Source organism: Taudactylus pleione, unplaced genomic scaffold (genome assembly GCF_031769625.1).
Source record: "Taudactylus pleione unplaced genomic scaffold, aTauple2 ptg000333l, whole genome shotgun sequence".
NCBI lineage: Eukaryota > Metazoa > Chordata > Amphibia > Anura > Myobatrachidae > Taudactylus > Taudactylus pleione.
This window is the reverse complement of record NW_028284734.1, coordinates 1,338,857-1,352,947: the sequence shown is the minus strand read 5'-3', so window position 1 is coordinate 1,352,947 and position 14,091 is coordinate 1,338,857. Positions and strand designations below refer to the sequence as shown.

The 14,091-nt window shown below is 42.5% G+C and overlaps 1 protein-coding gene across 2 annotated transcripts in view; it reads left to right on the top strand.

Annotated features, from left to right (window-relative positions):
* Positions 1-14,091, top strand: part of IQGAP2 (IQ motif containing GTPase activating protein 2) — a 319,379-nt gene that overhangs the window by 31,789 nt on the left and 273,499 nt on the right. The gene's annotated exons all lie outside the window — the stretch shown is intronic.

Sequence of the window (14,091 nt, the reverse complement as noted above, 5' to 3'; positions counted from 1 at the left end):
CTAAAAAGACCCTTAACAAATACCACTGTACTATACTTTCTATAGACGCTAGATTCCTTACTCTCTCATTACCGGTTCAATACGTAGGAATCGAAGAACCGGTAAAAGCAGAAGTAAGGAACACTTAGTGTCTTACTATTATCTTTTACTTTATTTTTGTATGATGTGACTTGTCTTCAAACTAATCCTTACTTCAATGGGGATAACAGATTTTTAATATCATATGTTAACTTTATCAGGATAGATTAGTCTACATGGACTGACTTTTCTACAATTATCCTAATCCCCTCCAATTATAAGTGATTATTAGATGCTGCTACCAATATTCGTTGGGCTATATATTTCAATTGATGTGTTCTAAATGAAACTATTAGATCACGTTGTATTAATCAAGATTGATGTCACCATATAGATTGACAGATGTTTACTGTTGCCGATCATGACAATTTTCTATAGGGCATGTGCAATTTATTGATTGCATATTAACCACTCATTGAATCTGTTTAAAGGAATAACGACTGTAACATCTTTATAATCCTTAGATTATTGTGGTACAATGGATGACTGCTTTCTTTTGGGGCATTGTGCAATTTGATGTTACCTCTTAACGGATTAAGGCCCTCATTCAGAGCCGCTCGTTAGCGGCAGTACGCTCGTTCCGAGCGATGTTTGCACATCTGCGCATGCGTACGGTTTTTAGTACGCATGCGCGAACCAGTCAGTGCGGCCGAAAATCGTTGGTACGCAATATAGCGAGGGCCTGCTATTTTGAGTGACAGAATGAGGCGTATGTGGGTGGTAACAGGGGAAGGTGCTTGAAAATGGGGAGTGGAGATCCGATCGCAGGCGTGCTTACAGGTCAAAACGGGCGTTTTATGGGTGTGCATATTTAAAACAGCAGCGTCATTGACCACGTCACTGGGTTATTTTATAGCCAGAACTGCTCGCAAATTTGTGGTAGCAAACACCAACCACAAGAATAGCGAGCAGTTCATACGCTGGTCGATGTACTCGATTAATCTAATAAATAGCGGACATGACGTAGGATGCGAGCGGCCAGGGGGCGTTTTTAACAAATAAACGAGCGTATGTTTTGCACGCTCGTTCAGACTTAGAGGTGTGAACAGACTGCAATGTGCGTACGGATCATTTGAATAGCCACCCCTTGTTTTTAAACGAGCGACCACAAATAGCGAATGGCTCTGAATCAGGCCCTAAGTGCATAACTGTAGAGGTGTTGTATTATTATTATCCTTTTGGTAATCCATATGGAAGTATGCTGTAATTGACACTATAAGGGCAATGTACTTAGCAATTGATACCATTTGGGATATATGGCAAAATTTAGGGCATGTGCAATAACTTTTCTGCTATCTATCTATGGATTATGTGCAATAGAGTTATGTCTAAAACACATCTATAACCTACTATATAAGGAATTGTGCAATCTTTTGGAAACAGCTTTAATTTTAGGGCATTTTTGCAACACCCTATAATATGTGCTATTATTGTCATTAATTTATAGATCGTGTGTAGCACAGTTACGGTGATAACATCACAGTAACCCTTTGGGGATTGTGTTTAAATTTAGACTATATGATAATACTTGATATCAGTTGGAACATATAGCAATATGTAGGGCATGTGCAATTCTTTTGCTGTCAACTTATGGATCATGTACAATAGTGTTATGACTACAACACCTGTATAACCTACTGTATTAGGAATTGTTTAATTTTTTGGAAGTAAGTTTACAATTTAGGGCATTTTGCAATATCCTTAACATGTGCAATTATTGTCATTAACTATAGACCATGTGCAATATAGTCACGGTGATGACATCACGGCAACCCTTAGGGAATTGTGCTTTAATTTAGACTATATGATCTGTATGCCTAAATAGGGAATTGTGCAAACCGTTTAATGATCTCAATTGTGACAGCATAGGATGTGTGCATTAACTAATAGAACTTATCAATTGTAAGTAATATAGTATAATTATTGAACATTTATGTTTGAAGATTGATTCTTGAATATTCAGATTACTGTATTATTCAGGATTATTAATAATATTTTTCGCCACTATTTATTCACCAGAATGTTATATTATAATAAGTAGGTAATAAAAGTTAAGTTTTAAATAAAATCAATCATTACATTACTATTAAAGAGTGCCCCAAAAAAGGAATTTTCTCTTTTTGCCCTTGCAACATATATTTATAGAGGCATTCATCATTCCTCCTGCCCGAAACTATCATTTCCGAAAAACTGCTGTTTCTGTGAAGCAGTTTTTCGTAAGTGAGAAACGTTTTACTGCCTGTCTTCACGCTTGATGACAGGCTGCAGACTTCACTGCCACCCTGTGGGTGTACGATCCGGGCTCCCTCTCCCCGTGGGTGTATGATTCGGCGCTATAACAGTCAGTGTAGTTATAAGATGTGAAATCTCTTATATTCGTTATCCACTGGATCCTTCTACTTGGAGTACCTCAAAATAAATGAAAACTTCTCATAGTGCAATAAATTATATCTCAATTCGTATAAAAAGACATGAGCACAAGTTTAATTACCACAACTGGTGGTCTACAAGTTTAAGTAGACAAATGAGCATTCAAAGTGGAGGGTCTTTGACTATTTGATAATCACAATCAGGGATACTTCTTTCAATCTCATTGGTTTCTCCGTAACCCCTGAAATCATACAAAAGCTGGAACAAATCTCCAATAGTGTAAAACTATATTTATTTAAAAAGCAAAATAACCCAAACACAAGGTGCAACGGACTCTCATCGGGTATAATAGTCTACCAGATTATATAGTAGACCAGTGGTTCTCAAACTTGGTCCTCAGGACCCCATACAGGTCATGTTTTGCAGGTGCACAGGTGTATTCATTACTCACTGACACATTTTAAAAGCTAATTATTTTCCCTGTGATTCTGTGAGGAAATCTGGAGGACATAGTTTGAGAACCTGTGTAGTAGACAAATATCGCATAGGTAAAAGATGTTCATCAGGCAGCTCCAGGAATCACCATCCATCAACCAGGTGGAGATCAACTGTAACCCAAATCTAAAAAGCCATCCTTTACAACGCGTTTCACTACTTTCAGAGTGTATCTTCCTTAAGGCATAAGCAGGGAATGAGCCAAATCCAGTATTTATACTAACATCACCTTAATAGCAGTAAAACCTATTTTCAGACATAGACCAACTGATTCCTAAATGAACATTCATAACCCACAAGCGCCCCTATCATTTTCTGGCCGTATCATATCCATTTCTGCCATCACAGAAACTGGTTGGATTCTATTATGATTTTTCCATTTAAGCGATTGAGACGCAACAGTTCATGACCTCTTTTTGAAACAAGCTGATAAGATTAAATAATTCTTCCCGTCATTCGGATATGATAAAATACAGATGGATAACGAATATAAGAGATTTCACATCTTACGGCTACACTGACTGTTATAGCGCCTCCTGGACTGGTTCAGAGAATCTCCACAATGGCAGGTGTTGTGGGATGTTCCCAGTATGCAGTGGGTAGTACCTACCAACAATGGCTACTAAAATTCACTATATACTGCATCGATGTGATGCGCTATATAGTGATATTTATCGTGAGCCACTTCATGTTCTTTATGAATAGACTCCACAGCCTGTAAAATGACAGGAGCTGAGTGGCTGGCAGTTTATCACTCTCCAATTTATCACTTTTCAGAGCTTAGTACATCTCCCCATTGGCCTAAAACTTACTACACAAGATAAATGGATGATTGAACGATAACGTAATCGTTCATTAATCGTGCAGTGAATATGCTGGCAACGACCAGCAATGCGTGTTGCCGCTGGTCGTTGTCGGCATCTGTCATCGTCTGAACATACTGCCCAACCTGGCGATATCATCAGGTTGTGCATGTTTGGGGATGAGGGAGGGTGCCTGCACTGAACGACATATCTTTCAGTGTGGGCACATTATCCACTGCACAGTATAATGAACGAAAACAATGTCGTTATCGTTCAATTGTTCTTTCATTGTGTAGTACAACAAGCACCATGAAGATTAATGGACCCTACAATTACAACTCTGTAAGCGAGGGTTTCATAAACTCCGCCATTACAGTCCAGGTTTCAAGGATATCCATGCTTGAGTAAAGGTGACTGAACTAACTTAGTACCTCAGTCAATTTTATATAACCATCTGGAGTCCAGCATGGATATCCTGAAAAACTGGACTGTAATGACAGAGTTTGGGGAAACTCTGGTGTAAGATGTGCTGACAGTGCTGTGGCTATAGCCTGGGCCCTAGCCTGTTAGACTGCCATGGCTAGAGGGAAGGGTAGAATTGTGTTTTATGTATTCTCTATTAAATGGTGCAGTAAGCACACCTGTATTTCTTAGGTGGTTCTACATACTATTACAGCTTGTTGAGTACATGCCTTTAGTTGTCGTCTCATATAACATTTGTTCTCCTACACTTGGTATAAATGCCCAATCCACCTCTCTTTAAAATGTTGTTGCCCCCTGGACATATATATATATATATATATATTTTGACATCAGTAATATGTAATCTTATATATAAAATGAATTGGTCTGTTTGTATGTGTGCCTGTCCGGTTATGCATTCAGACACCCCCGCACCGATTGGGATGAAACAAACGCGAGGTGGTCTAGTTGGATCCTGGCCAGGTTTTAGAGGGGTTAGATTCCTGGTCAGACCTCCTGTTGGTGTATGCTGGCCAGAACTTTGACCTAGGGAGCTTGTTCTGGGCCTTTCACTGGATGAATTTGGATGAAAACTTCACAGAGGGGTGTAATTGTTGTTGGTGATGGTTTGAATGGCTGCTCCAGTGGTGAGGCTGCAGCGCAGTCCAACATTCAAGTAGGGGAGCAACACCAACTGCCACCCCAAACACTGCCAATCATCGCTGCCTGGGACTCACTGGCAGTTGGTGTAGCTCCCTTTATTTAAGTTTCTGACTGTGCTGCAGCCCCACCTCCTGAAGCCGCCCTTGGTTGGTTTGCAAAGTAGCCTCAGAAACTCTCTGCCATGACAGAAGGACCACAGTGGAAAGCTGCTAAGAAGTGTATATGTATCGCTGCAGGTCGCCAGCTTCTTTAAAGAAGTGTTAAGATGTGTACACACTAGACGATATTTTGCACAATTCGCCTTTATTTTGACGCATTGGAATGACAATTCGTGTAAAATATGACCAAATCTTGTGTCCGCTCATGATGCCGATGCGCGTACCCGAGGGTCGTACATCGCATCTTCAGTTCTTGCCTACAGCAGGCAAGATCTGCCAGTCTCGTACACGATGCACTGGAAATCATTAAGGATGCACAATAGATCGTTGGTCAGATTGGACACTCTTTTTAGCACCATATCGTGTCCTGGAGTGTCGGGGAGAGTTCAAGGGAAATCGCTGACGATATCGCATCGTGAGCACATCGTCTAGTGTGCGCACACCTTTTACCCTAAGTGGGTCTAAATTCCAACTGTCTGTCTGGTGTATTTGCTGGTAAAGAGTCCTGCTACATAAAGACTGATGCCTGGAAATTCTTGGCATTGATAGCCTAAACTGTATGGGCCATACGTAACCTATATATAATGCTATATCTCGCTGTGCAATGCATGTAACATCCACTCTGGGAGATCTGAATATTTTCATGCATGAGCTATGGAATTTCCTTGTGTTTCCAGCAAGTGTAATGGTAAAGAATGTGTATTAACTTTTATTCATCATTCAATTGGTATGAGATCTCCGAGGAATTTCCGTATTCACTTACAATAGGATTGTGTGTGAGCTACCATAGCTTGATCTTTGTCCCTTTCACTTTGTGCAGAGTGATTGTGAGTAATGTTCTGACTGTCCTACATTCAGTTAGCTCAAGGAGGAAACGTATTAGCAGATGTGTATCATTGCCAAGCAAATCAGGTTTTCCATGAATGCTCTGGATCTTATCGGAAATTCAAGAAGTTACAACATAATGTCTAAGCCCAGAGAGAATACAGTATAAGTATTAAAAGCTGTGCAATAACAATATACGCTTGTTTGTGGAAAAATTCTACGGAAAGAGGCAATAAAGTCTGTCTGATGAGAGGGGACATGGCACCTTTTGTGGGGGCAGCAGTGTGGAGTTCTGCAAGTAATGACTTATCCATTTATGTGGGATAATGCTGCATACTTTTAGGTTACCTTAGGGGGGGGGGGACAGTAAGTACTTTTGATGTAGTGGGATCACGCTGTCCTGCTGAGGAAAGGATGCTCTTATTTTGAGCTGGACGATCTTATATTTCTTTATTAGGCACCTTTTTCCCAAAAGGACTTAAAGGGGTTTATATTACAGAAGGAAACTGGAACACCCAGAGGAAACCCACAAGACATGTAAAAAACATACAAACCACAGCAAACTGAGGCTGCTGTAAGCCCTGTACTACTGCGCTGCAATAGGTCAATTACAGCATGTGGTGTCAACATAACCCTGATGTCTGATATTCTGTAACCGGTTAGGAAGTCTGCTTTCTGAAAGTTGACGGGCAATGTCGACATAAGCGTTCGGTTGACATACAATTAAGTAGACATGGTTAAAATGTCGGCACACTCAAAATGTTGTTGACATTTAAAATGTCAACACCAGAATGTCGATCTTTGTTTTGGGGGGTTTCGTGCTGAGGGTTAGGCTAAAATAAGCAAAGAACCACATGTCGACATGTTAAATGTCAATATTCTGAATGTATCGTTATTTTAACTATATCAACGTAAATGTATGTCAACATATTGGGTGCAGTTCAATTCAGCGCGATGTCAATAGCGCCCGGGTAAGTAGCTTAAGTCGGAGAATTACGGTTAGTGCGACTAAAGCTGGGGGTTTAGTAGCACTAACCAGCATTGTCAGACTAAAAAGACATTGGTATCGGCACTTTAGCCGGATTTCTGTTCACACCCTCGGGGGTGCGAGAAGAAATTCTTTAGTCGGGCTAACAGCGCGATCAATTGAATAGCTCTGGGAACTCCTTCTTGGGGCTATGCTACTTCGCGCTGAATTGAATTGCCCCCTTTGGTAGTCAACCTAACATCCTGACTGTCGACATTCAGGACTTGTCTACATTCTGAATATCAGGGTGTGATAAGGACTAGGTGACAATCAGATCGTTATTGGACATGCTGCTGAATGCGTTTCGGAGAGACCCATTTCTCATCGACCTACGTTAATGGCCGTTGTGAAGCCATCTTCAGAGATCTGGCTGATCTGTGCCTCAAATGGACAAATCTTGACCAATGTGGCCATCTATTTGTGTGGTCAAATTGGACATTAATCCTGTTGCATGACACACACTTGTAGAGAAGAGGGTATGGGATTTGAATCCGCACAAAAATAAATTGAGATAGGTGTAATGTAAAGACACAATATAACTATCCACAGTGAATTTGCCAATTATTGTAGAATGTATCCGTTTTAAGAATAACGTAACAAGTAATTACTAGCGTTGGCGGTGCACCGGGGAGTAGGAGATTAGAATATATACAGGGACTGGTCCAAGATGCGGACCAGAGAAAGCTCAACTCCTTGTTTGGTGCACTCTTATCTTGAAAAAAGTCAAAATATAACTTTTAATATAATTTTGAAATAAAAAATAGTGACGACACAAATACAGCGCCTTGCAAAAGTATTCACCCCCTTGGCTTTTTACCTTTTTTGTTACATTACAACCAGTAATTTTTTTTATTTATTTATTTTTTTTTAGCTGAATTTTATGTGATGGATCTGAACAAAATAGTCTAATTTGGTGAAGTCAAATGAGAAAAATATATATTAAAAAGAATCTTTATAAATAAAATTCTGAAAATTGGCATGTGCATATGTAATCACCCCCTTTGCTATAAAGCCCCTCAAAAGTTCTGGTGCAACCAATTACCTTCAGAAGTCACATAATTAGTGAAATGAAGTCCACCTGTGTGAAATCTAAGTGTCACATGATCTATCAGTATAAACACCCGTTTTCTGAAAGGCCCCAGAGGCTGCAACACCACTAAGCAAGAAGCATCACACCATGAAGACCAAGGAGCTCTCCAAACAAGTCAAGGACAAAGTTGTTAAGAAGTACAATTCTGGGTTGGGTTATAAAAAAAAAAAAAATATCCAAATCTTTGTTGATCCCCCGGAGCACCATCAAATCCATAATCAACAAATGGAAAGAACATGGTACCACAACAAACCTGCCAAGAGAGGGCCGCCCACCAAATCTCACAGACCGGGCAAGGAGGGAATTAATCAGAGAGGCAGCACAGAGACCAAAGGTAACCCTGAAGGAGCTGCAGAGTTCCACAGCAGAGACTGGTGTATCTGTGCATGTGACCACAATAAGCCATACACTCCATAGAGCTGGGCTTTATGGAAGAGGGGCCAGAAAAAAAGCCATTACTTAGTGATAAAAATAAGAAGACACGATTTGAGTTTGCCAAATGGCATGTGGGTGACTCCCCAAATGGTGCTCTGGTCAGATGAGATTAAAATTTAACTTTTTGGCCACTAAGGAAAACGCTATGTCTGGCGCAAACCCAAAACATCCCATCACCCCAAGAACACCATCAAACATGGTGGTGGCAGCATCATGCTGTGGGGATGTTTTTCAGCAGCAGGGACTGGGAAACTGATTCGAGTTGAGTGAATGATGGATGGTCCTAAATACAGGGATATTCTTGAGCAAAACCTGTTTCAGTCTGCCTGTGATTTGAGACTGGGACGGAGCTTCACCTTCCAGCAGGACAATGACCCGAAGCATACTGCTAATGCAACACTCGAGTGGTTTAAGGAGAAACATTTAAATGTGTTGGAATGGCCTAGTTATGTTGGAATGGCCTAGTTAAAGCCCAGATCTCAATCCAATTGAGAATCTGTGGTCAGACTTGATGTTTGCTGTTCACTAGCGGAAACCACATGGGCAAGATGTGGCAAGCTCATAGAGACTTATCCAAAGCGCCTTGCAGCTGTAATTGGCGCAAAAGGTGGCTCGACAAAGTACTGACTTTAGGGGGGTGAATAGTTATACACGCTGACGTTTTCTGTTATGTTGTCCTAAATTTTGTTTGATTCACAATATAAAAATAAAACACAACTTCACAGTTGTAAGCATGTTCTGGGAATGAAATGATGCACACCTTCAAACAATCCATTTTAATTCCAGGTTGTGAGGCAACAAAACATGAATAATGCAAAGGGGGGTGAATACTTGTTTGTCTGCCTCACTCCTTTAGAATGTAAGCTCTCAGGAGCAGGGCCTCTACCCTTTTGTGCTTCTCCTAACTTATTACTTTAATTTACTCCTCACTAGGGCACACAACACCTGGCTGCTTACCCTGTGAGTGTTATGATCACTAAAACAGCAATGTGTATACACCATGTCCTTGTCCTGCATTGTATTGTACTGTAAGTCAGTGGTTTCATGTTCACTTATTTATGCATTTTGTAAGGTGTTGTGGAACACTTGTGGCGCCGTATAAATAAAGAATAATAATACCTCCACGGCTGGCAACATAAATCATGGGGCCCGGTACAACCACTTTATTAGGTCCCTGGCAGGTACAGGCCAGTCTTCACACAAACATAATGACCCATAAGTGCCCCCCCTGCACACATAATAATGACCCATAAGTGCCCCCCCTGCACACATAATAATGACCCATAAGTGCCCCCCCTGCACACATAATAATGACCCATAAGTGCCCTACTCCTCCCACAATTATAATTATTTCCCACTATTGCCCCCCTCCTGACACAATTATGTCTCATAGCTGCCTCCTCCTCCATCTATTATGTCTGATAATTGCCCCCCTCTTCAAACAAGTGTCCCATATTTGCTCCCCCTCCTAATACCTATGACCATGATGTCCCATATCTCTCCAGGCCCGCCAAGAGCCGTGGCGGGCCCCTGTAATAGGTGGCGTGGCCTAATCAGGAAGGCGTGGCCACGCCCCCTAGCCGAGAAAAAAAATATAATAGCAGCGCCGCGAAGCGTCGCTGCGCGCTGGGGAGGGGGCGCTCTGAGCCTCCTCAGCCCGGCGCAAAGCCAGGGGGATCGTGATCAGTGTGATCGCTCCCCCCCCCCCCCCCCGCACAGGCATAGGAGACTGCTGTGGTTGCTGTGTGCTGGGCTGATGTGAGGGGGGGAGCGGCGCCGGACCCGGGACCCCGCCGGGCCCCTCAGGAAGCCCGGGCCCGGGTAATCTGTACCCGCTCCCCCCCCTCTCGGCGCCCCTGTATCTCTCATCCTCCCTCCCTCCCTGCATAAAGGATCCATTTAAATTCAGATCTATGGGGACAGCCACCTCCTCCTGCTGTTCTGTCCCCTCCGGCTCTTCCTCTCCTAGTGCATTTGCAGTTTTCTCCTATTGGTGGATGGTTAGAGCTATCCACCAATCAGTGCTTAGATACTCGCACAACAGTGATTGGTGGATGACGCTGGCCATCCACCAATCAGTAATCTATCATACAGAACAGTGTACAAACACTCTTACAGCAGCGCGGCTTGGAGGGGCGTCGTGTGACGGACTGCCGCTGCGACTGCCCGGCCGTTCTGATCTGTTTGTGGCCTGGCAGTATCTAAAGTGACTACAATCTGCGGCCCTGCTGCTCCCCGCTGGGCAAACCCCAGACCTCTACCTGCGATGCTGCTGCAGTGATCAGCAGGGGCCCCGTACATGCTTACACCCTGCTGATCACTGCAGCAGCGCAAGAAGCAGTTGCACTCCGGGACCCCCTAGTACTTCCGGGCCCAGTACAGTTGTTCCCCTGGGTCCCCTGGCGCCGGGCCTGAATACCTCTAAACATAAGATATTATGGAGTTTATTGTGCCAAATGAAGCAATCCCATTTATTTATTCATTAAACCATTTAAGCTGGGTACACACGGCACGATCTGTTCAGTGAACGATATCGCTGAACGATCTCCCTTGAAATTCCTGGTGTGCTGGATGAACGATTTTGTTCATCCACACACCAACGATATTACCAACGATATTACCAACGATCGTGGATCCCTATAGGGAATATAATAGTATCGCCCAGATTGGCCTGTTTGCATGGCCGATTGACAATATCGTTATCGTCCAGCGGGAGCACGCATCGTTGGTTGCATACACATGGAACGATATATCGTTGAAATATATCATTATCGTTCATATCGTAACGATATATCGCTCCGTGTGTATGCACCTGTTAGTGTTTTTTTAATACCTTAATCAAGAATACTATAAATTGTGATGCAATTAATTGTGGTATATATTTATTTTTAATAAGGTTTTATCAGTTGAAAGCTTTATATTGTAAAATATCTGTAGCTGAACCTTTTTATAGAAAGTTGCCAGGCAAGTTGATTTTAGTACGTCATTTATTCCTGAAAATCTTCCTATATATTTAAAATTTTTAATAACAACTGTTAAATAAACATAGCATTTTGGTAAGCATTTGTTTATTATCTCTTGATATTAAATAACTATAAATTCTTATTCATTTTTCAATACCTCTCAGGAATTTTTTTCAAGGCATAAAAAAAATTAATTATGTTATCTATTTTTAATATTAACTGTTTTAATAGTCTACACAGACCTAGTGGATCCTTAACCTCAAGTCCTCACTCCAGTAACTCTTCGATAATCACTCTTTTGCCTTGTGAGTGAAGCTGGTATGCTGAATAGGTCACTTTGTTGAGAAACACCGTAATCCAGAGGTACCCAAACGTGGTCCTCAAAGCACCCCAACAGTTCAGGTTTTAGAGCTATCCATGGTTGAGCACAGGTGATTAAATCTAGTTGACTCGGGTACTAATTAAGTCACGTGGAGAAGCATGGATATCCTTAAAACCTTGACTGTTGGGGTGCCTTGAGGACCGCTTTTGGGAGCCTCTGCTATAATCAGTAGAGAACTTGCTCGTTATCTGTTTTAGATCTCAGCTAATAAAAATGTCTACACCTAGAATGGGTGGGAAATCGGCATGCAGAACATGCACAGCTGTTTCCATAGCAGTCTTGTTCACTTGTCGGCTTAAGTCTAGACCAGCTTATTAAGTATTTTTGTGCACCCTTTAAACAAAATCTGAAGTTCATGCGAAAAAAATGTTTGGAAACTTTATCCTAGTTTTTATCAAACTAATAATTTACCAAAAAAAGTTGATATTGCTACATAGGGAACTGTCCAGAACGAAACTTCTTATTTTGTACTTTAAGTCCTCACTTTCTCTCTGTGTTCAATAAGAATCTATTTTGGGGGAATCAGTATGTAATACCGCCGGTCGCATGGCCAGCAGTTCGAATCCCGGCAGCGTCAGGCCAACAGCGCTGGAAATCCTGATCGTCCCCAGGTAAGTACTAACTAACCTACCCCCCTAACCCACCCTTAGGGGTGCCTAACCCTAACCTCCCCCCCAAGTGCCTAAACTTAACCCCCCCCTTCCCCACTGCCTAAACCTAAGTCCACCGGGGGGGTGCCTAACCCTAAACCTCCCACCCCCTAGCCTAACCTAACCTCTCGGGGGGGTGCCTAACCCTAAGTCCCCCCCCCCCCGGGAGCCCTAAACCTAAGGGCGGCTGTCCGCTCCCGGTCTCCTGGCGTTGGTAAAATGAGCGGCATCTACATCTAGACGTCGGTCATTTCACCCTCGCCAGGATATGACAGTCGGGAAGTCGTTGTCTGTATAATGTCAGCCAGCTTCCCGATTGCATCCCATTCTTGGACCTCCTCTCCATTTATATACATCTCCATCTAGCACAATGGTATTCAACATACAGCCTGACACAGTTTTTCAATTAGTGTGTTAAAACTGTGGTAGGGCAAGCTGGGATGTGTAGTTGCACAGCTGCAAGTTGAATACACCTACATAGCACTTTTTTCTCAGCGAAAGGCCCCCATACCGTAGTTGACAGATTGCCGGATCTTGCGATCAGATCGGAAATGCCGACTGGTGACCATCAATGTTCCGTGACCCGTCGGAGGATTGGTGAAATTATACATGTTAAATTTCACCTTTTTGCAAATTTCACCGATCCTCAAACCCGGCATCTCATGATTGCGACAGTCCGTCGCTAGTGTATGGGGATGTTAACAACACAAACTGATTTGTGCAAGACTGTCATTGTATAATCGGTTTCTGCACCTATAGTGTAAATCATGGTCATTTTAACCACTGTTAAAAAAAATAATACTACTAATGGGCATATAATAAACGCCATTTGTCTGCAACCATTGTGCAGGAAGTATTAGGAAATGAGTATGGTCCTGTTTTTAAGAATTCACTTATGAGCATGAACTGCTAATGACCACTAAAAGGTTAATGAAGTTATGGCGTTAATCAACTGATATACAGAGGAATTAATAGAGGTGTTTAGAGAGATACTTGGTGTAATGCTGTTGATAAGTACTTTGGGCCTGATTCAGCTCAGGACGGAATTGCAAAGCTGCACACAAGCAGCTTTGCAATCTCATCCTTGCAATTATGGTAATTCAGCAGGAAGTACTGCGCCTTTCGCATGCATTACTTATCAGAGCTTCGTTGTACACCGTAGCATTGGATAATCTGCGATAATATGGCTGGCTAAGTGACCCAATGGGGTCACGCAAGCCGGCTGCCGCAGATGAACAAAAGAGGCCAGGAAATCTCCATCAGCCGACAGAGATCATGGCCTCTCCCCCCCCCCCCCCTCCTCAACGTCCGTCGCCGCTCCCTCCCCACACGCCAGACTACTGTCAATCACTGACAGGCTGCTGCCAGACTGCCTACGATCACGCGAGACCCATACTGCACATGGGCAGTACAGGCCTGGCACCTGCGCAGATTCCCGACCATCTAGCATGCACTGCTGAATATGGCCCTTTGTATGGTGCAGCAGAGCCCTCATAAAAAAAAAAAATTATAATTAGATCAGATGCTACAGACACTGACCGTTTTATGGAGACCTCCTTTCAAATATCATCTGTGTGTGACCTTGGATAATTGCCCTTACCAACCCTGTGCTTGCTCAGCTAGTAGGTTGTGAGTGAAATGTCTCAAAAGTTTCAATTTAATGTTCACTTTCAAAAGCGGTAATTGCCTG